The following is a 25,577-nucleotide window of genomic DNA, read 5'->3' as shown; positions in this document are numbered from 1 at the left end:
ACACTGGCTTTAGAAACAAAATATGGTACAGTAGCACAATTTGGCTATCCCACCAAGTATTGGATATTGTATTTCACTGAGATGTAACAATGGAGAAATTATTTCAACACCTGCAAAATTCAAGTCCTGACATTTGGCTCACCTACCTTACGTGTCTACTGTCTTGTCTAGAAAAGCCTTCTCCCATATAGCTTACAGAAGAGCATTGTGTGTCACAGTAGTTTTGCTGTTAAAAGTAAGCAAGCCACATTACAGTAGTTCCAGATGACACAGTACAAAAGGAGGCAAGTAAATAAATGTCACTGTGCCCTACCATTCTCTTTCCTAGTAAATGGAATGATGAAAAAAAAAGTGCTGTCTGGCTAGAGACCTCCTATTCAGAACAACCTGTTAATACAAGAGTAAAAGCTGAATGACCCAGGTACAGGACACATGAATGAGTCATGGGAGGAGGATTTAAAAATACTTCTGTGAGTATACACACAGAATAATACATTTAGAAATGTTAGATTTTTTTTTAATCTTGCTCACATATAAAAGAATACAAGAAGTACCACAGAAAGAGGATCAGTGCAACACTGATCTTTTTAAAGCAGACTGGCAAAGTAACATATTGTGCCACAGGATGGGCTTTTTAACTGAAATGCATAGCTTGCATAAGCAAAAATTACACTACATGCTGTATTTGTGAGAAAGCATATTTACATGCCAAAGAACATATTTATGTAACACTGAGTTGCCTCAAACCAATGAAACAGAGTTTTATTGATTTCCTAACGAGATTTCCACCAGTGTTCAAAGAGAGCCAGCCGTGGCTTCGGGTGTAAGCTCAGACACTTTCATAACCCCACAGATTTACGAAGCCTTTGGAGAAACAGATAAGTTCTGAAAACAAATACAGCAGACTTTCTCTTCCAGTTCTCAAAAAACCCCACCAAAGCCAACAGGTAGCTTGTATTAAGTCAGGAAACCTCAACTTTGTGCTTGGATGTTTCTCTGGCAATGTAAATGTTTCCTGGGATATGGTAAACATTGTAAGGTAAAGGCAACCTTGAGCAGAGATACCAGCAGAGTAACACAGACTGATGGGTAGAGAGACAAACTTTCCTGGTGGAGGGTAAACAAATTAGAGAGGGGGTTGGTCAATTGTTTAGAAGGACTAGGATAAGGAGGAAAAAAAAAAAAAAAAGTAAAACAAAAATCAGTGTAAGTAGTTTGATTTAGGAAGGGACCTAAATGCAGGTCAGGAAAACAGAGGGAGAATGGGAAGTGACCCTTTTGGGTTACAAGGCAAAAGTGAGATTTCAAAAAGTTCAAATATGCATCTGAACTTTGGAAGCCTTACAATTAAGGAGTCAGACTTGGAAATCTGACTCCTTTGCTCTGCAGAACTTCCAGCCGGGTGGAGAAAGACCCAGAGATTCAGCATACGAGCAGCTCCCTTTCCTGAACCCTCACAAGATAAGACCCTGACTCACACAGCGCTGAAGAACAAAACCTCCTCATTTTGGCCGGTGTCGTTGCCAGGCAACAGATCCATTGAGTAGCACAAGCTCAGGGATGCTGATTAACCCATTAGCTTCTCAATTAAACCACTAATTCGGGCACTGGCCAGTTTAAGAACCCAGCAGGGTGCTTCCCTGTGCCAGTGTGACATCCCATCCAGGCATTGCCCAGTGCCAGCAAGCTCTGCCATGGGGCCAGTGGACAAGGTTTTGCCTGAGAGCACTCCACCACAACAGACGCTGGTGTGCCTTTCAAAACTGGGAAACAAAAAAAGGAAGGAATAATAATTGTGATGAAGGAATGTGAATTATTCATAAGAAATTAATGCAAGCCACCAGGGGCGAGGATGGAGAGAGTTTTGTTGTGCTCATAGGATGGGTAGCTGCTCAGCTGCACTTTCATGGAATCTCATCTGTACTGTTCACAAGATGACAATTTTACATCATAAGAGGTCCCCTGATGGCATGTATTAATTTATAATCGAGGCAAAAGGAAGGGAGTATTTTGGTGTATCACGCTAGTAAAACACACAAACTACTCCCTCAGGGCACATATACGCATACATTAAAACATTAGCAATGGCACTAGAGTTAATAAGAGCTATGACATACAACACAACTATTCACACGCACTTCACGGCAACCCAAAGCCAATGCTTGGTATTCACAGTGTTCTGAAGTGGGGCCACACAGCTCGGTGGCAAACAGAGGAAAAACAAATATCTGGAGGCCTGGCACATGCTAAAAAAAAAAAAAAAAAAAAAAAAAAAAAAAAAAAAAAAAAAAGATGAACAGTAAGGCCACATACAACAAAGTATCCTTTCAGAAGGCAGATATTCTGTGTAGGAAGGGCTACATATTCATTGCATTAGTCAACAGGGATGAACTTATGTAAGCATGGAGCACTGTGAATGTATACTATTTAGATGATGCAAGAGTATGTCTGAAAACTAGTTCTATTAATATTTTTCCAAGAGTCTATTATTACATTCTTTTGTTCCTTCAAATTAAATGCATTTTTTTACTATGTTTAACCTAATACAAATATGTATCTCTTAGAGTTTGGGCTTCTTCCCTGTCCCTCCTCCTCCTGCTGTACAGAATAGTAACAGAAAACAAATGTTTTCAAAATTGAAGATAATGGAGAAATTGAAATTACACTCTGACACAGATAATCTCAGGAAAAAAGAAAAAAAAAAGCCAGTATCTGTAGTCTATCAATTGCTAAGTATTGTTGGATAGTGTTGTGTTTCAGAAAGCACCCCAGGGAATTACTGCATTGTACTATAACAAGGAAAAAATGAAAAAAAACTTTTTAATTAAAATCAAGAAAAAACTAAACATAAAAAAATGAAACAACTTAAATCTAACAAACTAAACACATTAAATCACTTAGAACATTTAAATTTATTTTTACCACGTGTTGCAATTGGCAAATCCCATTTATTGCTGCCTTGACAAAATTTATGTGGTTTGTAGATAGGAAAAAAGAAAGGAATATGGCTGGTTTCAAATTAAAATAAGGTATTTGCTGTCACACCACTTTGTAGCACTGGAACACAGTTTTAGTTTGGGCAAGGGTGTTGATCTTTTTATAAATATTTTTAGACATTTTCTTTCTGCATTTCATTTCAATCCAATTGGCTTTTTTCCCTCCTAAAATTTTGTCACTGATTCTTTTCAGCTTAAATCAGTGGCTGGTTGTTGTGAAGATAGACAACACAGCAGAAGATCCTCACAGACATGTAAGTTGAAGTTTTATGAGATGCCACACTTTCAGTCCCACTGGGATCTAAAAGCACTTTGTTTTCAACTGACATACAGAAAAATGAGTACATTCTCCTGAGAAGAAAGTACTTTAGTCTTCTTTTTTTTGTTTTTTCATGATATCATTATTCAATGGCAAATATCAAGTGATACACTTATTAAATTCTAGTTTGGCACAGAGCAACCAAAACAGAATGAAACATTTTCATGTCCTCCACTGGGGAATACTTTTCTATCTGTTCCCTACCAATGTTAGAGCGTGAAATAGCTGGAAGAAAATAGATCAGTTTTCTTCTGTGAAGTTTTAGTCAAGTTTTATTACCTCCATAGTCCACAGAGGCCAGTTCCATCATCTTAAGTACAACCCTCAGAGACCTGCAAGAATTAATTCAGTCTATTTACTGCATTTTATCTACATGACATATTTTACATTTATTTGAGATTGAGTGCCAAAAGTATGCAAGAATTATGTGTTTTGAAATTAACTTTAGCTTATAATTTGCTGTAGCATTAAAGTGAAATAAAAAGCTAATTTATAGATGTAAAAAAAGACCATACCATGATTTTTGTGATAATATTTTACATATAGAAAACTCAGAAATGTCCTTGCAGTTAAAGACTTCCACACCACTAGCATAGAAATCTTATCCTCACTACTTAATGCTTATATCTTTATTGCCTGAATGGCAGACATTCCCACTATTGTTGAAAAAAGTTATTGGAGAATATTTGTTTACTTAGAAAAGTTTAGAATTCACTGTCATAGATCCAAAATGTGTTTCTCCTTATTTATAAATGGGAAAATAACTCAGAATCAAACAGTGATTTAAAAAAAAAAAATTTTAATAATAAGCATATCCAAAGGAACACCTGACAAATAGCTTATTATCTCTCTGCAATTTATTTGGACAATCAAAAAAGAGAAAAGGGACTGCTTCTTACTTCAGTCTTCTGACATAAGTCAATATAAGTCCAAAATAAATTGAGGGTGTGGGATTTGAGATTATCAGGGGTCCTATATATGTGCAATCTCTCCCACACAAGAAGAAAGTCAATTAAGAAGTGATTCTTAAAGTGGATATAATGGGAGGTATTAATGTAAGGACTGCAGAAGAAAATAAAGTGCATTTCTGAGCTATGTCCCAGTGCTTTGTCCTATCAGCAATGGCCCTAAAATCAATATCAGCTTCAATACAAACTATTGGCTCATTGCTTTAAGCTTAAAATAAGTACAAAATCTAAAAAAACCCAAAACCTACAACCCTTTGCACTGCTGAATTACCCTTCTCTCCTATCTCCTTTTCACTGAGGGTTTTCCTTAACAACCATTTATTCATGAAGAATATCACTACTTTCTTGTCTGCTTTGCCTTTCAGGCTTTCCATTTTTTCAAAACAAAACATATCTGTGTGTCACTCAAATTACAAATATTTCTAATGATGACATGCTTGACACACAAAGTTGTCTTCCTGCATAGTGCAAAGGCTTTAAAAATGACAGCTCTTCAGGTGTCCATGAATAAATGAACAAAAGCAAAGCAAATGGAACTGCTCAAATCTAGTAGAAGTGGACTCCAAATATGTAGGCAGACTGGGGAGGAGGACTGCTGTTCAATTTTAAAATGAGAAAGAGTTGGCGGGATAGGAGAACACTATTAAATGCTTACACTTGAAGTAAAAAAACTGCTGAGCTTTACATCAGTAACAAAATTACTTTTTACTGTTTGTGAAACATGCCTGTCTGCATGAAAAATACACTTCTGACACTGAATTAAATCAGACCCTTCAACACTTAATTTTTAATAGTTATTGCATACAATATTATAGAAGTTGGAAGAACAATTAAAAGCTAGATCACAAAATAGTACTACTAAATATTGTTCAGTTAGCTGACTAGCTTGAGGCTTTCATATTGACCAAAACTACATCTATTCAACTGTAAAAAAAAGTCCTAGGAAACCTGTGATTAGAAGTCAAACTGGTAAACATTAGTGGCCTAATTTTTCATATATGGTGATAATATATTTATTTATTTCAGTATTTCTTTGAAATGAAACTTTGACTACTGGTATTGGCATCACATATTATTGTGATGGATAGACTTTTGATTTCTCTTTTTGGAAAAGCTGTGAAAACAGAGATCAGTCACAGCTAACAAAAATCCTAGAACAGTACTGTGATTGTGCATTGAACTTGTCCAAGCCTACCAATTTTGCAGTTTTGTTCTTTTACTCTCATTCATATCATTAACTTGATTTTTTTTAGTTAGTAACACCAAAGTCATACAGCAATGCCCTAAAATATGTCTAAAAAACCAACCAACCAAACAAAAAAAAAAATCATAATGGGAAAATAATTCAAAGCATTTTTAGTAATCTGTAAAAATAAGACTTCAAGTTTTTGTCAGAGAAATACAGTTCTTGGTATTAGCGTTTTCTTTTTGTAAAGTTCCTAAGCTTTCATATATTTAGAAAAAAACCCCAAACAACAAAAACAAAACATTTAATGCTACACTGCCACTTTCACTACTATATCACAGAACCACAAAATCACAGAAATATTTAGGATGGAAAAGACCTCCAAAATCATTGAGTCCAACCCTTGATCCATCACCACTCTGATAACTAAACTGTAGTACTAAGTGTCATATCCAGTCACTTGAACACCTCAAGGGTGGTTACTCTACCACCTCCCTGGGCAGCCCATTCCAAGGTTTAACAACCCCTTCCATGAAGAAATTCTTTCTGATGTCCAACCTGAACCTCCCCTGGTGCAGCTTGAGGCCATATCCTCTTGTCTTTTTGTTCATTGCCTGGGAAATGCCTACTCCCACCCGGCTACATCAGGCAGTGGTAGAGAGTGATAAGGTTGCCTCCTGAGCTTCCTTTTCTTCAGGTTAAATACCCTGGAAGTCTCAACCACTCCTTATAGGAATTGCATTCCAGACCTTTCACCAGGTCTGTTGCCCTTCTCTGGACATGCTCTAGCCTGTCAGTGAGCCCTCTTGTAGTGAGGGGCCCAAAACTGGACACAGCATTTGAGGTATGGCGTCAGTGCCCAGTACAGAGGACAACCTTTTTTCTGGTCCTACGTGGTCACATTATTGGTGATAAAGGTTAGGATGCCATTGGCCTTCCTGGCCACCTGAGCATACACTGGCTCATGTTTGCCAAAAGCCTTTAAGGAGGAATTCAGGGACCAGTTGCCAACTGGATTTAGCTCAATTCACCACAAGACTCTGGGTCTGGTCATCCAGCCATCCAGCCAGTTTTTTACCCATCAAACAGTCCACCCATCCAAGCCATGAGAATATAACTCTTATTCCTTCTGGGTAGCAGGTAATTTTCATGCTCTAGGTATAAGCAGGTCAAGTTTTACATGTACAAGGAGGACTGAGAAATGAAACATAATAAAGAGATGGGATGGACAGAAGAACATACCATTCTTTTACTTGCACTTGCTAGGCTTCAAAGCTGAGTGCTGAATACCTTCCACCCACTTACTGGTGTCTGACATCCACATCACCTCTGAATCTGTTCCAAAGCATGAGATCAGGGCACTGAATAACAAACCTTGGACACAGCACATCTTTGAAGTTTTCACTGATCATTGAACTCTATTTGACTCTGAATGGACCTACTTTGAACACTCAAATCTCCTTTGTCCCCATTTTTTGTGGGTTAAGTTTTCATTTTCGGCTCCCTCCTCAGTTCTTTGTTCCCAGGCCTATAATTTCTCACTTGAACCAAAGTGTCTTTGTTCATTCATGCTCTTGTGACAGCCATGGACACTCTGCTTTTCTGGCTGTCAGGCACAAAATTTGCAACATGTAAGTACAGCTCTTGTAATTTTTATTCTTGTCATTTTCTTCACCTCTCTAGCAATTTAATACACTTGGGACAAACCTGAGGCAATTTATTCTTGCTTCCCTCCTGTCTGCCAAAAATAAGCTTTTCTGTTTCTCACATAAAATATCATCTGTACTTGAGATAACTTCTGAAAATTCTTCTTCAGACACATAAAACTGATCAGTTACAACACCAACTAGGCAAGAAAATAAAGAGAACCAGCAGCTCCTCTGAGTGTCGTAGAGTACTGCTTGTACGACTAATTGAGAAGGCACATTATTGAGCTAAGCAAAATCTAAGAATGACTGGGGGTTCACGTGATGTACAAAGTCTGGAGCCAGTGTTTTTTTCTCCTTACTTCTGTATTTACATCCATTATCCTCAGCTCAAAGTTGTAGACAACTCTTTGTAAATTAATTATGTCTCAGAGAATCTGCAACACCAAATTATTCTTTGACCATTTTATCAAAATTCAGGTTTGTTTGTTTGTTATTTTGGAAAAAAAGCAGATGAGGAACATTAGGTTTCATCATACATTTCTTCTGCTCTCTATTGTATGCACACACCAGAGACTGATGGTGAAATAGCAGTAAACTCCTTTTTAATTTTTAAAGGCTATCTCTTTTTTCCAGTCTTACACTTGGTCATGTTCTGTAATTCTTCCTTGTTTTTTTTTCTCAGAAACACAGTGTTTATTTAGAAACAGTATTTTCCTGTGTCTTCAGCTTTAAAAAAAACCCCAAAAATCCTCTTTATTCAAGTTTGAAGCACACCTATTTGAAATATCAAAGGAAGCAAACTGGCCAGAAGAGTTTTTCTCAGTCTGTGATACTTGGACAGGGGAAACCATTACAGCTGCTCTCTGAAATATCTCTCCTCACATCCCATGACCACTCCCAAACTTCAAAAGGGTTTCCCATACACACAAACAAAATACAGTGAGACCAAAGTATAAATAAGCAGCACACACTGTTTGGTCTTTTTATATTGCTATCAAAGAAAAATATTATGCCAAAATTCAGCTGGATATACACGGACTAGCATTTTTAGGGTGAGGAAAGTGGGGAGAGAATATGTTCAAAAAGCTAGTGAGTCTTTAGATGGAAAATAAAAATTAACCTAAAGTTAGAGAAGGATGAAAAGGAGGGAAACTCTGTAAAAGCACATTCTTTCTCTAAAAATATATTTTGACAGAGAAATTCTTTAATCATTTAAGAGTTATGTTCAGCCAGTTAAAATGCAAGTAAAACACTGAGAAGTCCTCTGGATCATTTTTCTGTGTGACCCAGGTTCAAATCTCTTCACAAAAAGTAGCAGTAACATGAATAATTTAAAAGCATCAAGGAATGGAAAGCAGGACACACAGAGACTTCATTTTTAGTACGAAGAGGTGTATTCATAAATCTTTGCTGCTTTACAAATATGGTTAATACCTAGATCAAAACAGTTTGCCAGATCTTGGTCCCAATTAGCTTTACTTTGCACTTGCCCAATTTTGTCCGTTTGTAGTAACTACAGACAGCTCTTTAAGAAAAACATAATCTGCTGTCTTGTTCTGGCCTTTGATTTTGACTGTCACAAGCATAATTTACACATTTACCAGGTCACCTAACCTGTACCTGTTCTTGTTACACCCTTGTAATCTAATAATCTGTTTCCTTTTTCTCTAGTGACTTACAGACCAACACCCCAAAAACTCTTTACTTTTCGTGACATCTCCCTCCTGGCTGAAATTTCACTTTTTCTCATGCTTTGTGAAAAGCATGAGTATAGGAGGGCTTTTCATCTCCCCACCTGCTTTTAGTGATTTCTTTGCTCTCCTCCTGACACACAGCTCATGAGCCTGTGGTGTATGACCAATTTCTGCATTGGTTGGCTGTGACAGAAGGAAATGGACAGTTACTTCCAAAGAGCAGATATTTCTCATTCTCTGCCTTTAATAAAATTTTAACCTTAGTCATGGTCATTGTCATAAGACTCAGATTCACTCTCAGTTATGCTAACAATGAAGTTAAGCTGATATTAACTTAGTTAACGTTGGACATTTTCTGTCTGTTGTGATATTTTTCAAACACTGCAGAAACCATTCTCTTGTTCAAAGTTAGACACGTGCTTTGAATGACAACATATGTGCTTGAGCATCATATATCCTCAGTGGTAAACCTGAACTGCGTATTTCAAGGCTGAATTGCTGCAGAACATGCAGCACACATCAAACAATCATTGTTCCACAAAGCTTGACCCAGAAGCATCTGCAGATAAGGCACCTATCAAAAAGGTGATCTGGTTCTGTACTCGCATCACTTGGGATGAGAGAAGAAATCTTACAAAGTGTTTCATTTTGGAATCTCTTAGTTGCCTTATCACATGAGTTGCTATATTTAACCTGGTAAATACTTTAAACCAATATTTTCCCAAAAAGATTAGGTTTGTCCATTCTTTTGAAGATGTCTGTGACAAGCACAAAAATACAATGATGGCAAAATTCAGGCAGTAGATACTGGTACATGCAGAACGAGAAAAATGAAACAAAATTTGCAAGAGAAAAGAGAAGCTAATTATGTCCAGGAGTAGAGTTAACTTTCCTAAACATAAATACATGATGGCCAAAAGACTACAGAGACTCTAAGATCTAGAAAACTACAAAGAACAGATAAAGAAATCATAATATCATATATGTCAGATTTTTATTGTATTATTTTATTGTGATTGCTCCAATACTTCTCTGAAATTACCAATCAACACTTTATTTACACAATTTCCACTGAAAAGGTGGTAGAAAAGCGGCATCAAAGTTCTGGGATCACCATTCCACCAGAGCTTTCAATCTATTTAAAGGGACGTGCACATATGGAATGGTCTACATTATAGGTTATGCTATGGATGCAATTTTGTTGGTACATTGGAAAGCTATAAATGAACAACAAAAGCAAAACATATCAAAAGATATGCTCCAGAAGAAAATTCTCAATAACTGTAGAGGTTGATTAGAAAATAAGGGGCAGGTAACAGAAGAAGAAAACCAAGGAGAAAATAGACATCATGCTATCTTCTCCAAAAGGGAAACTGGTGATTCACAAGTGGACTTAGTAGAAACACCCTCTTGCATCTGTACATCATTACTTGTTCCTGATGATGGGCATAGACCTTCAGAAAAGAAAGTGTCTCTGTCCCTTGAGCTTGTGCTAACACTGTTCAAGTCAGCTGGGTAGAGGTGAAAGGCAGAGGTACAAGCCATCTTCAGGGGTGAATGGATAACTTAATAAAGAACAGATTAATCTAGGGAAAAAAAATTCAGAGGTAGACTTAATAAGCTCTACTTGTCAAAAATTAGTGAATATATATTTAGCTGAGTCAGAGTTTATTTTATATATTCCCAGAGACAAGAACAGTAGGGGATATAACAAAAGAAGGGGGGACGTTCCTACAAATTCAATATCGAGGTACTATCTTTAAAAGATAGTTTCTTCAACCTGTATTTCTTTGTGCTTCTCTTCAAACAATATCTTCACAGCTAGATCTTATCCCCTTATTAATGAGGTGCTGCTTATGTGGATTGAACTTAAATATAAAGGATAATGATACAACTAGAAGCTTGTTTTATGTCAGAAAAAGGACAAATTCAACTAGCATCAATAAATGCTCATCACTCTTGTGTAAAATTGCAATGTGAAACTGAATGTTAATATAAAGCAAGTGTTGAAATGCAATACAGCTGTGTCCTCGATCATCGTGAAGTGTGGAACTGTTTATACATAATAATAGATGCAAGAATATGAATAGTTTGATGGAACTGTCATCCACTTTGTAAAGGAAATGATGGAAAAACATCAAAACAGCATGAAAACTTGATGACCTATTTTTAAAATACTCGAAATAAACTAGATTAATAAGTAGGAATGAACAGAGTTTGAGCTTCCAGCTCTCTTGCTTTCTTCTGATGTACTGGTTCACTAAGCTATATAAACCCTTTCCATAAGCTGGAAAGGTCTTTATACAGCTTTGGCATGGAATAGTTTTTAATTTGTCTGCCACAGTTTGATGACAAGGTTCTCCTGACAAGGTATGATTGCAAGGTTCTCCTTTAACAGTTCAATACTCCTGATACATTTCAGTATTACTGAAATATATTACTTAGACACTTCACATACATGGAGTATGAATGTTTTCATGTAATCATATGTTTATAAACCAAAATTTTAGTTACTTTAACTGATGGCAGGAAAAAGAAAGCTAAAACTTCCTTCATTTATTAAATAACTGACAACGGCCAATACCTCAGAGTGTGGCCTTTCAGAGGGACCTGAGTTCAGATAAGTGAACCTTCTGAAATCCAACAAAGGCAAATGCAGGGCTCTGCACCTGGGTAGGAACAAGCCCAGGCACTGGTACAGGCGGGGGGGTAACCTGTTGGAGACCGGCTCTCTGCAGAAGGACCTTGGGGTCTGTGAGCCAGCGGTGTGTCCTTGAGGCCAAGCAGGCCCATGGTATCCTGGACTGAACTTGTAAGGGTGTTGTCAGCAGGTCAAGGGAATTGGTCTTGCCCCTCAGCACTGGTGAAGCCTCACCTAGAATGCTGTGTCCTGTTCTGGGCTCCTCAGCACACAACAGGCACAACAGGCATGGAGCTCCTGGAGCAGGTCCTGCAGGGAGTTACTAAGTTGACCAAGAGTCTGGAACATCTCTCTTATGAGGATAAGCTGAGGGAGCTCGGCTTGTTGAGCCTCAAGAAGAGACAACTAAGATGGGCCTCACCAATGTCTATGAGTGTCTGAACAGAGGGTGTCAAGAGGATGGATCCAGGCTCTTCTAGGTGGTGCCAAGCAAGGACAAGGGACAATGGGCAGACACTGATGTACAGAAAGTTCCACCTGAGCATGAAGAAGAACTTCTTCCCTGTGAGAATGACTGAGCACTGGAACAGATTTCCCAGAAAGGCTGTGGAGTCTCCCTCACTGGAGATATTCAAGAACCACCTGGACACAATCACGCAATGTGCTCTGGGAGGGTCTTGGTGGACTGGATGGTTGGGCCAGATGACCCATTGTGGGTCCTTCTAAACTGACCAATTCTGTAATTCTGTGAACCCGGATAAATCTCAAAAGAACTGAATAATTTACAAGTCAGTGTTTAAAAAACATATCCAAACAAATTTTCAGTGGATTAGCACAGAGTGAGTACAATATTGGTATTACTTGTTGGTGCTCGATTTCTTTGCTATGTGTTAAAGAATGTGCTACCTCTAACTGTTTCTCTCAGCAGAATTATTGTTTAACACTGCAGGTTATTGAAGAAGGTGAGCTACAAATTTAGAGGTCTGTTCAGTCTGCAGTTTCTGTGGAACATACGAATGAACATATTGAAAAGGTGGAGTGAAAGCTTATTTAAATCCATTAACAGAAAGGCTTTTTCTTTTGACGAAATACTTTGTTAGTAGCAAGTGTATGTGTTTTGTTTTCTGAAAGAAGTCTAACCAGTCCTGCTGAAAGGTCATTCAGAAATACATGTTTTTCCCTGATATTTATTTATGTTAAACACTAGTGTTTTGCAATTTTTTCTCTTTTTCCTCAGCATCAGTGAGCTCATCCACATTTTCTTGGTGACTAATACTCTGTATCCTATACATTTGCACAAAAACTGCAATTACTCTAAGCACAGTCTGCATACAGGTCACAATCTTTGTCTTTGGCTACTTGTAAAATAGCAATTTTTTACAAGTGTTCACAATGTCAAGAGCTTTTGCAGAGGACAAAAAACTTGGAACATGTAAGAATTAACAGGATGCTATCTGCAGGATCATAGTACCTCTACAAATTAAGAGCTATAAGCAAAAGATAAAGCATTCAAATAATAAAAAAGGTCTTCAAAGAGTCTGACAACACTAAAAATTGATTCTGCTAGATGTTGTATCATTGAATAGCACTGCACTGCATCAGCACTTACCAGAAAACACAGTCTAATAAAAAATATCACTATATAAAAAACCATATATAACCCAAAATAAAGTTATAACCCATTTATCTCTGCTTTATCAGCTATATTTCACACATATTGTGTAATACTTACAATTAACGCATATCAGAAACTATATCAAAAATTATTTTTTAAATTCTAATTGTTTAGTTTTTTTACATTTCATTCCTCTCAAACAGAACTGTATAATGGTCTTATACAGTACTGTTCCTCCTAAACAGCTACAAAGCCTCTAAAGTCAGCAAAATGTCCTTCAGGTAATACTGCAAAACTAGTACTGATCTTTGAAATTACTCATAGAGTTCAGTTCTAAAGGACTGTTATTTCTGGCTATTCCACCTACTGGGAAAACATCTTATGTCATTTCTGCTGCATTACACTAGAAATACTGAATGCCTAGCTATTGCTTCTGTCTGCATACCTCTACCTATGACTGATAAAAAAAGTAAATGTTTCAGTTTTCCTAAATATTAATTACAAGTGCGCATGTGCTGTGATGTAACACACAAAACAAACAAACAAAACAAAACAAAAAATAAAGACAATTAAAAAAAATTACAGTCCAAGCAGTGAATATTGAACACTGCCAGTATGATGAATCTTAAAATCACCCACTGTGTTCTGGTTTTGTAAACACAGATGAGGGCATTTAATGTAGCCAAAGACATAAAAAATCAACATTATGCAAATTCAATAACAAATGTAAAATGATAAATTAGCAAGCAACTATTCAATTATTGCTGTGACTAATTCCTGTAGACAGTGTCACGGTAAATGAACCTGAACTTGTTCTGGTTGACTGCAGTGTTCTGTCGAAACATTTCCATTTGGTTTGTTTGCTGTTTATGTAGATCACTAAAGTAGATAGCATCTGTTTAATGAGCTCCCACTTCATTACAGAGCTGCACTACTTACTGAGTCATTCTTCTTAAGCATGCAGTCTGCATAATCTGGTGTTGTTTTAAAGCAAATACTAATTTATGATTACCTGTTACATTAGGCCACTGAAAATTGTACTTACACTGGCTTGCATGAGCAGAATACTAATGGCCTTATTATGGATTATAGTGATGTTTCATGCTTACAGTCTGTGAACATAAATTCCCATCTCAAGCATATTGGCTGAACAATGCAGACAGTGTAAAAAAGAAAAAGGATAAAATACATTCACTTGCAAAACACACAAATTACATTTCCATGGCCATCAAAAATATAAATGTAGTGGATAATCAGAAACATTTCAGTGATACTATGCTGCCAATATAGATAGTTGAATCTTAACAGAATTATTCATCAAAGTGTCGTGATTATGTAATTGATATCACAATGATGGGTAACTATATCCTTTACTGAATAAAAAGATGACAAAATCTTCAAAAATATTACAGTTATTAGAGGTCTAACTGGTAATCTCCAGATCATGTAAAACCTGCAGATTACAGCTGTAAATATGAACAAAGACATGATAAATAAAACTTGTACTATAGTTCCGACCTGGCCAAATTGCACCTTCAGATCAGATCCATAGAACTAGAATAGGCATCACTATGCAGCAGGCAATTTACTTCAGAAAAATCCATTGGATATCTTTTGCAACATTTAAGCCATACATTTTGCATGTATGGCTTAAAAAAAAAAGTTTCTGCATACATTAAAAACACTCATGTTCCATAACACACAGCAAGGCAGTAAATAATTGCATAGTCCTCTACTCTGCTCATACAGTCCCTACCGCTCTGACTTGAGAGATATTCTGTCCTAAATCACTATTTTTTTTAGAGTCTATGCCAGTTCTTGTCTGCTCAGAATAACTAGCTCAGCAGTGTACAAGAGCCATTGCTATTACTAGAGAGAAGGAAGAAGTCCAGGTGATCTGCAGATCACCCATTAAGTAATACTGGCTACATGCTGCCTAATCTTTCTTTACAAGGAAATACTGAAAACAAGAAGTTTTGTCCTAACCTTCAGTCAAGAAACCTAACCAAGAACATCCTGAGGCAAAAAATTGAGAAATTTAGACTCTCGGAAGTTGGAATAAACTGCTTAACCATACAGGCATGAAATCCAAGTGGAGAAAGGTTCTGGATAATAGAGCAATAACTAAAAACCACTAAAAAGCAAAACAGAAGCAATACTGTAAAACATTCAGCTGAAAAACATTCATTCATACTTGTACACATACTGTGTACAAGTATGTCTTGTACACAAGACATACTTGAAAGCTTATGAAAACAAAACCAGTTCAAATTAGTCACATAGGAAATGAATCAGGCCAGACAAAACTTAACAAAAAGCACCAAAAAATCCTTCCAGAAAAATGCATTAGAAATTGTATATTAGAAATAAGAGTTTGTAGGACAATGACAGATTTCAGAAGCTTAGAAAGAGGAAAGGCACCTATAAACAGTGAAAGTGACATTTCAGAAAAGCAAAAGATTCCTAAATAACAATATTCATCACAAATTATGTTAAGCAGATATTTAGCCTCTACACTTCTTCCAGCCAATAAAGATGAGACATTATCAAAAGCTGAAGAGTTTACATTGGTGTTCCAAGTTCAGTCCTTAATTATTTAACTGGCATGCTACTGAGTTCACAATATCATGCATAGAAACGTGTAATTCTCTTCTTAAATGTGTGTAATTTTCTATTTACTTCCTTCAGAGCAAAGCACAGGGTGAAAAATACATGACAGCAGCCCTCTACATTGCAGCAACATGCAAATATTTTCTAATCACCCATATGGAGTCAGAGGATATTGAAATACATTAAACTTTTGACCAATAAAAGTGATAGGATAAGAAGTGAGATGGAAGTCCTGCATATATACTGCACAAAGCAGCAGCAAGGACGGTGGATACACATCCAGTAAACTACTATTTCTCTATGAGAACACTAACACCAGACAGCACTGCAGCTTTCACCCACCATGGCCTCAAGCAGCTGGAAAGCCTGGCTAGAGCTGCCCTTCCAGAGACCGTGGCTGCCATGTGGACGGACGCTCCAGGGCTGTGGCGTTTGCCTCCCTGCTAGTGCTGAGTGCTCCAGCCTGGGTTTGCAGCTTTGGTAGCCTCAGCTGAGAGGAAACGAAGGGACGAGAGAGGCACACTTTGCCTGTGAGCCTGAGAACATTTATTTCCTGTGCGGCTGCAGTGGTGGTCGGAGCAGCCGTTCCCAGTGCCGTGTAAGGTAAAAATGGTGCTGGGACAGAGAAAGCATTGAGTTATATAGGGGGCAGGCGGACGGGGTGGAAAACCCCCTCACCCAATAGGGACAGACAACAGGGGTGTGACATGGAACATAACAACCTGTGGGAACATAACAGAGGTGGGTACAGTGTTCTGGGACAAATGGGAGTGCAAAGGTGGGGTGATTGATACAGAACTTTCTGTGAAGAAGCAGGGAGTGGTTACAAGATTGACATGTAAGAGCTCCCGTGGTAGACTGCTTGGAGCAGACCATTGTGAGGGGAAATAGGGGTACAGAGAACCAACCTAACTAACATTTATTAAAATCCCTAACTGAACCAATCTAACATACAATACAGCGCTACTGAAACTGTTCTGTCTCCCTTTACAACACCAGCTCAATGCACACCACCGAGATGTCCCTGCATCACAGTGCACTGCCCGCTTAAATCTTTCATGAGTTCCAGAGGTTCATGTATCTTTCAGTTTATCAGGGCTCAGTGGCCCTCTTCACCTCCAAGCTGGTAGCCATGGGCCTCCACCAGGAGATGAGCAATCAAGTGCTGCACCATGGGCAAACCTTAAAACCATAGCAATTAAAGATTTTGTGGAACAAAAAGCCTCAGCATAAAACCAAGGTCTTGAGTTTTCAGCAATATCTTTGCCCTTTCAACTCAAACTATAGCAGTTTCTTTAGGTTTTTTCCAAAGTGTTAGTAGTTCACTTTGACATAACCGAGACTCCAGCAGATCCTCTGTGCAATTGAGAAATTAAAAGAAGCACTGAGAACCAGGTCATCCCTCTATAAGGCCCTGACTAGAATGCATGTTTTGTGTCACTGGCTCATGGTTTCTGTTTTCAAACCATGATAAGATGCAAAGTTTTTCACAAAATTATCCAGCTGGATCTTTATTTTTTTTTTTATTTGGATCAAAAACTTTATTTTGACATAATTTTGAAATTACTTATATATTTCTAGCTGTCTTCCATTCTTGGTGTCTGAAAGGTTTTGACAAAGTGCAGCCAGTTATTGTCTGTACAGAAGCTTATATCTGACAATAAAGCAGAGTAAATGAGTAAATGAGTAAATGATTAGAAGCGGGAATCAGTTAAAAGACTCATCAGAGCTCAATATCATAGATACCGGTAGTAATGCTATGTTACATAAATAAAATTTGTTAGAGCACAAATCTACACTTGGATGCAATGGATGTCTGAAAGAGAGGAAGATGGACCAGAGGCAGGTCTATTTCTAACTGCCATTTCCGGAACACATTAAATACTTTTCTGTTATTAACATAGATGAAAGATAATTAAGAAACTGTTCAATAGAGAGTAGCTCCATACAAAAATAAGACTAGTTAGAAATGCCTTTTATGAAGAAGCAGATAATATTTTATGTGGTTCTGATCATGCCAAGAAGATCTTTACAGTTAAAATGTTCAGTTAGGGCAGACACCTGAAGAATGAACACTTACTGCTAAGAAAGTTCCTCAGTCACAGTTTTAAACATGAATGGGAACAAAGGATATGGTCCAATGACCCTTGTGGGCAGCTGGTAGGCTAATGGAAATTACAGATCTTCTGAATAGCTACCTATTACTCTACTCAGTAGGTGGTAAAATTCTTCTTGACCTAAAATGTTGAGCACATGCCACAGGCATCCCAACATCCAACTTAGCATTAAACACAAAGAAATGTGAAGAAGTTCTGTACATACGGTTTTGAAAAATAAACATTTTCAAATTTCAAGCATCAAATATTGAATGTTGCTGACAAAGTCATCAGGTATCTCATCAGACAATTAAAATGAGAAGACAAGGAAATTATTTTGAATTGTTACTGTTCTTTACAAAATATACACATCTACAGAACAAAAGATACTGGTGAAATATTTTTAATCTTTTCTCATTTTTCCTATTTTCTAGGTAAGCATCAAAGTAGTGTTAAAAGATCCTTTGGTGTGGACATGGGGTGATCACAGATGCACTAACATAGTGAGAGCAAAATTTTTGTTCGTACTGTGCAGACCTGCTCCAAGAAAAGGAGAAAGCTGACAACTTTTCCACCATTCAGGGAAGAACTGACTGGAGTGGAAGCTGGGCACATCTTTCTACCTAAGGGAAAACTCGCTTGTAGATAGGGAGGGCACCTACATTTTATGGCTTACTCTTTCATTTTCTATGGCCACAACAGTCCTCATAAATGATGCATCAAATCTTTGTTTTGGTGACAATAACCCTGTAACTTTTTATAGACAATGAGAAGCAAAATTATTGTAATGCTTTTAGTCTAAAAGATCCATTTTCCTCTTCTCTTGTCACATAATTCTACTGCAAAACATTACATTAATGATATCTCCAAGTTTAGGATTTCTTTTCCTGGTAGAGAGTTTTTAGTATCCACAAAATACTATGGATTAATCAGATAGAGTGTCTTCAGCTATATCTGCAAGTTTTTTTAATACAGAATGAAATTTTCAAACACTGAGAGGGACAAATCCATCTCTGCTCCTGGCAAAACACTGTTATTTGATAATTAATATTCTGTTAATGTAAGGCTACAGTTGTCCTCAATTCCCTCAGCAGGAATCTTTGCAGGTTTCTCATGCTCAGTGACACTCTTCTGTGTATTACCCTATTCCCGATACAACAAATAGTCATATGTCACTTATTAAGCAAAGCAAGCAAATTAATGTAAGAGACAAATATTTCTAATAATTTATTTTGAACTGTGATAAATTGTTGGTTAAAATAAATTATATAAAAACAAACCTTAAAAAAGCCTTCAAGGAAGGTGCAGCCTCAGCTTATAAACTTACAAATAAGTAAGTAAACTTACAAATAATAAGTAAACTTACAAATATACTGAGTTAATACTCCCAGACTGACAATGCAGAAGAATGCAAAAGCCTGGAACACTGCTCATTTTGCTTAAAATAAACAAACTAAATAAATAAAAAATTAAATAAATAGATAAAGAAATAAATTTGTTTGCCTAAAAAAGTGCTCCATTTCAGCTGATCCAACAGAATTAAAATTCAGCCTGCAACAAGGTTTGAGACAGAACAGAAAATTAATAAGCACCAGAAAACCTGAAAACACAGATTTTTTTCAAGAAAACAGTCCAGTATGTATCCAGCTATGATGAAACCTCCTGGTAAAATAGGCGAGTCCTAAGAGCTGCAATGCATTTGGGCGCTGCTTGACAGAGTTCTGTGCACCAGGTCTAAAAAACTTTCTCAGCAGGAGTTTCAAGAGCAGTTTCATTAATTTTCTGAGCACATAGAACATTTATTTTTGTATTTTCTTTTCATGAAAAAGAGATACTGAATCTTTAGGCAAAAACATGGTTTTAAAAGTGGTGGCTTTTACTTTTCTTTTTAAAATTATGTCTGGTTATTTGCTGCTGTCCTTTAACTACTACTTATGCTGCCAGATTTGGCAATGGAAGGAGACAGAGGAAAAAAGAGTGCCTGGTATGTCTTCTGCTTTCCGGAAAGGCCACTTAGTAAGAATTCAGGGATTAACCGACCTAGTCAGAGAATTCAGCAAATAAAGAAAGTGACAAGCAAAATTAAATTGAGATGAAAGCTAGTGAACAACTTCCTATGGAAAATTGACAACCAAATACTTCAATTCACAAGGACTTTCTTAAGACAAGTCAACAGTCATGTCACTGCATATATTTAGAAATATGGTTCTCCCGATTATGCTGCATGAGATATCTGAAGTGATTGTCTAAGTAGAAGAAATATTAAAAAAATCACCCGACCATACTGTTTGACAAAACCAATCAGAATCAACATTTTCCACAAAAATTTCAAAACAATTTTAAATATGTCAGCATTTCTGTAACAAGATATGGGGACAAAGTAGAGGCAAAAAAATGGATCAGATTCAGAGATTGAAGAGTTCAGCTACATTGAATACAAGGTTCACATCACTAGCTATTTCACATGAAAAAAGGAAACTGGAATATCCAGTCTATGGCACAATGTAAATCTGACTTTTATCCCAAACCAGCATTAAAAACTACTTACAATAGTAAAATGAAAGAAAAAAAATCAGGAAATAAATCATTCATACTAGACATTCTTTATCTTTGAAAACATATATTTTTAATATGAAATAATTTATCTGTATAATGTCAAATAATGTATGGATTATGAGGCATAAAATTAGACTATATCTCTCAAGTTCCTAACATAAAAGTAGATGTTTCAAATAGCAAAAAGCAGAGCGCTTTTAGGTAGCCTACCCCTTTGATGCTTTTGAATTTGCAAAAAATTATCAATACCTTTTCTATATATTGAATTTTGACAAAAGTAATACATTTTTAATGTAAACCTTCTATTCAACATTTGTCAATAATGTAAGGTCAAAGGAGAGCAATAATGTACATGACACAGTAACATTTCTAATTACACAGTGTGCTTTATTCAATGTAAAGAAACAATAAATAAGTAAAATTAAAACCTGCCTGCTTGTTTGTCTTTTTTTTTTGTTCTGTCACCTATGCTTGCAGAAGTAAACTCCTGATTTGAATACCCAAGAGAAGGGACTTTATGTGCATTAGCTGCCTGTATTTTCAAAAGGACACTGCACTTTGTCATCGTATTTTAAGAGTTATCAGTGACAAGTATACAGAAACAAATTGGTTAACACTCCTGCCTAGCAAGATACGAACTGTGGTAAAAATATTCATTTGCATATGACTGCTAGCAAGATTTCCTTTTAGATATTATTTATTTATTTATTGGTAGCACTAATTCTCACATCAAAGTGCTCATTGAAATCTTCCAAAGGGTCTTTAATAATCTTGGGTTTACTCCAAAAAAAGTTAAGTGTTCCAAAGGTTTTCAGTACCTCCTCTGAGGAAGATATTCAGTAATATTATAAGTCAACTCCTTGCAGCTCAGTTCCAACTCATACTAATATTTAAACCTAATCTCAGGTCCTCATTTTCTACATACAAAGAAGAATTCCAGAATTTAAGCCTGATCTGCTTCTCAGTACAGCAACAGAACAAAACCAGTATTAGCAAATTGAAGTGTCTCTGGCTTTGAATTACAGTTCTGTCATAGCAGGGTGAAAATGGCAGCTTCTTTCAGCTCCAACAAAACAGATTTGTGATGCTACACAGCTCCACAGCCAACATTACCCACAATTGCAGTATCTTTTAATTCTCCATGTGCATGCTGAACACAGTAGATTTTTGGCCCCAAATGCCCTAAAACAAGGTCAACTACAAGCTTCAAAATATAAGACAAAACACAGCACACAGCTTCTAGAACTGTGGCCACAATTAGGCATTTCTGCCCCGTGCCATCCCCATCCTGCAATGCAGCTTTGTGCAATAATGATGCCACTTTGATTAGCAAGACTCTGAACACAGAGCAGAAGCATAGTAGTCAGCAGGCACCATTTGCTATTTTCCTCTTAGCTGTGCAGACATGCTGAAATAATGGTCCTGGCAACATGTTAGCAAAACATTAGAAAGACTTTAGTAAGCAAATAATTTAATTACATCCTTTTCTCGGGGAGTTTATATTGCACGACCCTTGACCTTTTATATTGCTGTACCTAAACTCAGCATGGGATTCACACTTCCCATTCCTGTCACAGAATCTCTCCATCTTGTACCATTTAATATAGTGTGCTCCAGGTGTTCTGTGGTGAATGAATAGTTATATTACTACCTGTCAGACACAATCACACTCTATTCATCATCCGTGGCTGGCTGCATGAAGCCTTGCTTCCAGCAGGCTCCCTCTCTATTTCCTTGTTCAAACGTCTGCAGTGCTTTCAGCCCATCTGTCAAGCCTGTCATTTAGAGGGAAAACAGTATCAGCGCTTTAAATATATAGAGTTCTGTATTGAAACAGTGCTGTGATTGAACTGTCAGCATTCCCAGTATCACAGACAGTAATTCATGACTGGTCAGAGCTCCATTTAGATTCCTATTACCACACTGACCTTGCTGGGTCATACTGAGAGATTTTTCCCTCTGCAGTTATGTCTATAAATAGTGCAATTAACCTTTCAAGAACTACAAAATGTTCTCAGTTCCCCTCCTCCACAAATTTACTTGCTGTTTGCAACATTTATAATAATCAAGGGGGAAAACATAATTCAACAGGAAGGAGCATTTTTCTCTCCTGACGTACACACCAAGTGTCAGTGAAAAACAAACAAATACTGTAACACCCCCACAGGCAAGACTTGCGTGGTTATCATCAGGAGCCCTGCTTCCAGTTTCACTTTCCTGGTGTGAAGCCTGATGTCTCAGAGGGCTCTCACTCTGAACTACACCCCTCTGCTGCAGCAGAATCATGAGACTTACAGACATTTTATACGTGTCATACATTTGTTATATTTTCATTTCATTTTCGTGTAACAGAACAAATATTTTTTATCACAAATTTGAATGTGAAACAAAACTCTGGACTAATACAATTCTGAAAGTCAAAAAAAGTACTTCTTAGGCAAATGTGCTCCTGGTGTTTTGCAAAAGTACCATTCAATTTAAGAAAAATATGAAGCAGAAACAATCTCAGTATTTCAGATTTTCCATTCTAAAAATCTCCTTTGGGAACAATTGACAAAAAGAGTTTTGTATGAACCACTGATCATAAAATCATAGAAACACAGAATGTCTTGGGTTGGATAAGACCTTAAAGAAAATTTTGTTCCAAGCCCCCTGTCATAGGCGGGGGCACCTACCCCTAGAAAATGTTGCTCAAACCCATCCAACCTGGCCTTGAATACATCCAGGAAAAGGGCATTCAGTTTCCCTGAGAAACCTGTTCACCACCTTCACAGTAAACAACTTCTTAATATCTAACCTAAAGCTATTAATTTTCAGTTTGAAGCCATTTCTCCTTGCCCTGCCACTACATGATCGTGAGATGACTGCATCCGATAGAATAACCTCTGTGTAATTTATGAGTCACCTATCAACTAGTATCTCTTTAGAGCTTAAAATACTTGAAATAGGTTGGCTTTCATTTGTTTCTTCTTAAAAAAAATAAAAAACTAAAAATGCAGGGATAGTAAGCTTATGTGCTCCAACCTCAGGCAATACATCAAAAAATCCTCTGAATTTTGAGGATTCTGAATTACTGAACAATACAGTACACTAGTAGTGAAAGTACACCTGAGACCAAGTCTGGGTTTATGTTTTTAACCACAACATTTTTTAGCAGTTAGACCATGATCTTGGGGTTGCATAGTCACCATTCAGCGTTTCAGAATCTGCCCAAATGGAGCAGGACTAGCAAAACTGGGGAAGAGAAAGTGTAAATGTTCATGAAGTATAAACAGGTTAAGAGAAAAATCAAAGGGGTTAGTTTTAAGGCACCAGGGGAATAGAGCAATGCGGAGAAGAATATAGCCCAGCTGCCTCCTTCAGTCTGAGAACAAAGCTCTAATTTGAACACAAGAGCACTGTCTCAGTAGGCTCACTAGGTTAAAGCTTAGGGCTCTGACCTCGGTTACATTTTTAGATGTGGACATGGTCACTGTTCTCTGGGAAAATGTCTGGAATTCTGTAATTGCAGCCAAAGCTGCACAGCCAAGCTTGCTATCCCTATAGGTACCTATGAGGTTTCCCATATTATTAATATAGGAATAAATATTCAGAAAATCATTCACATATCTCTTTTGTGGGTTTTGTTTGTTATCTATTTTTGCTTACCAGCATTAACCTAGGCAATTTTAGGTAATACATTTAATCAATATCAGCTAAGTTGGATGATTCACCAGAAAGCTCCCTCCCCGAGTATGTATTATACATGGCTGCAAAGAACATAATGCTGCAAACACACAGGAACCACCAATGACAACTAGAAGGCTTACTCAGCTAAATTATTTAGTATATGAATGTGGAAATACAGCAGAGAAAAAGACAAAAAGGTCTTTCCAAAGTAACTATCTCATTATTAGAGACAGGGAGTGAAATTAATTATGTAGCTTCAGCCAGCCTGAATACTTGGGCTCTAAAGAAAGATACAGTGACATAGATAAGTCCCTATACTGTTAGCAGTTTCTGGAATGTTTCCTTCTTTAGATTTCTCCACCATGAATGCAAATGTCACAGTTTGTTATAGATATTTAATAATTATAATTAAGAAATAATTTATTTTAGTTTCTTCTTTCTTGGAGAGAGTCATAAAACAAAGACACATAGGACAGTGCCCTTGCTATTGTTTTTAGGTTTTTTAATGAATATTTCAGCATATGTCTGCCCTAAATCTGAAGGCAGAAGCTTTCATTTATTATTATAAAGGCTGGATAACTTTAAGTCTTATCTCATTAACTGACATATTACCAGACTTTATGCCGTACAATTCAAGTTTCACTAAGCATTCAGAATTGCTTAATTATGTACTGTAAAAACAGTCTGCTGAGACTTTCCCTTTCAGATTAATATGGAGGCAAAAGGACAGAGGTCATCTTCATGACTCACTCTTGCTTGTCACTGTATTAACTCATAATGACAGATGCCTTTAGTTAGTGACAAAAATGTAATGAGCATTTGAAAATAAAATGTTTACATCAAAAGGAGAGACGGTTTGATTTTGCAGATGAGCAATTCTTTTGCTCCTTCCCTTCTCCCTGTGTTGGTGCTGTGGGTTAAGCTGCATAGAACATTCCTTATAAATTATACCACCCCATATTAATTACACCATGTTGACATTGCTTGCCATTACTGAACCAACCACATGCTTTGTATGCCCAGATTTCAATAGCTATTTTGTTGATCAAAATGTGGGAAAGCCATACAGGTTACAGACACTGGTCATTGCTCACATTTTCTCTAGGCCACCCTAATTTGTTCTATATTTAAAAAAATACATGTACAAATCCCAGTTGTGTGGTCTATAATCTGGAGATGCTGTCATCCATAGTCAAAATGACAGTCCTTTCTGTGAGTTTATGACACATTCCTATCAGGAGCTCCTCATTCTGTCACATCCATCTCTCCTGATGCACAGTTCCTAAAGATTTTAGATATCAACATATGCACATAGATATGCTGCTCACATTCACACATAAGCGTCCCTACAAATGGATTTTACTGCTTATCTCCTCTTTCCAATGTAAAAATCAGAATGAGCATTTTCTCAAAAAATTAAAGCTTTGTCTCTGTCTTAATCCCTTTCCAGAGCTATACCCTGTGAGTGGAAGCAAGAATGCCAATAAGGTTAGTCAGCAAGTATGCTACTTTCTCAGAAAATAAATTAAACAGATTATCATTCTTTTTCCAGCAATTTCATATGCATTCTTCAGAAAG

Source organism: Anomalospiza imberbis, chromosome Z (genome assembly GCF_031753505.1).
Source record: "Anomalospiza imberbis isolate Cuckoo-Finch-1a 21T00152 chromosome Z, ASM3175350v1, whole genome shotgun sequence".
NCBI lineage: Eukaryota > Metazoa > Chordata > Aves > Passeriformes > Viduidae > Anomalospiza > Anomalospiza imberbis.
The sequence above is the reverse complement of the archived record's forward strand: the minus strand, read 5'-3'. Positions refer to the sequence as shown.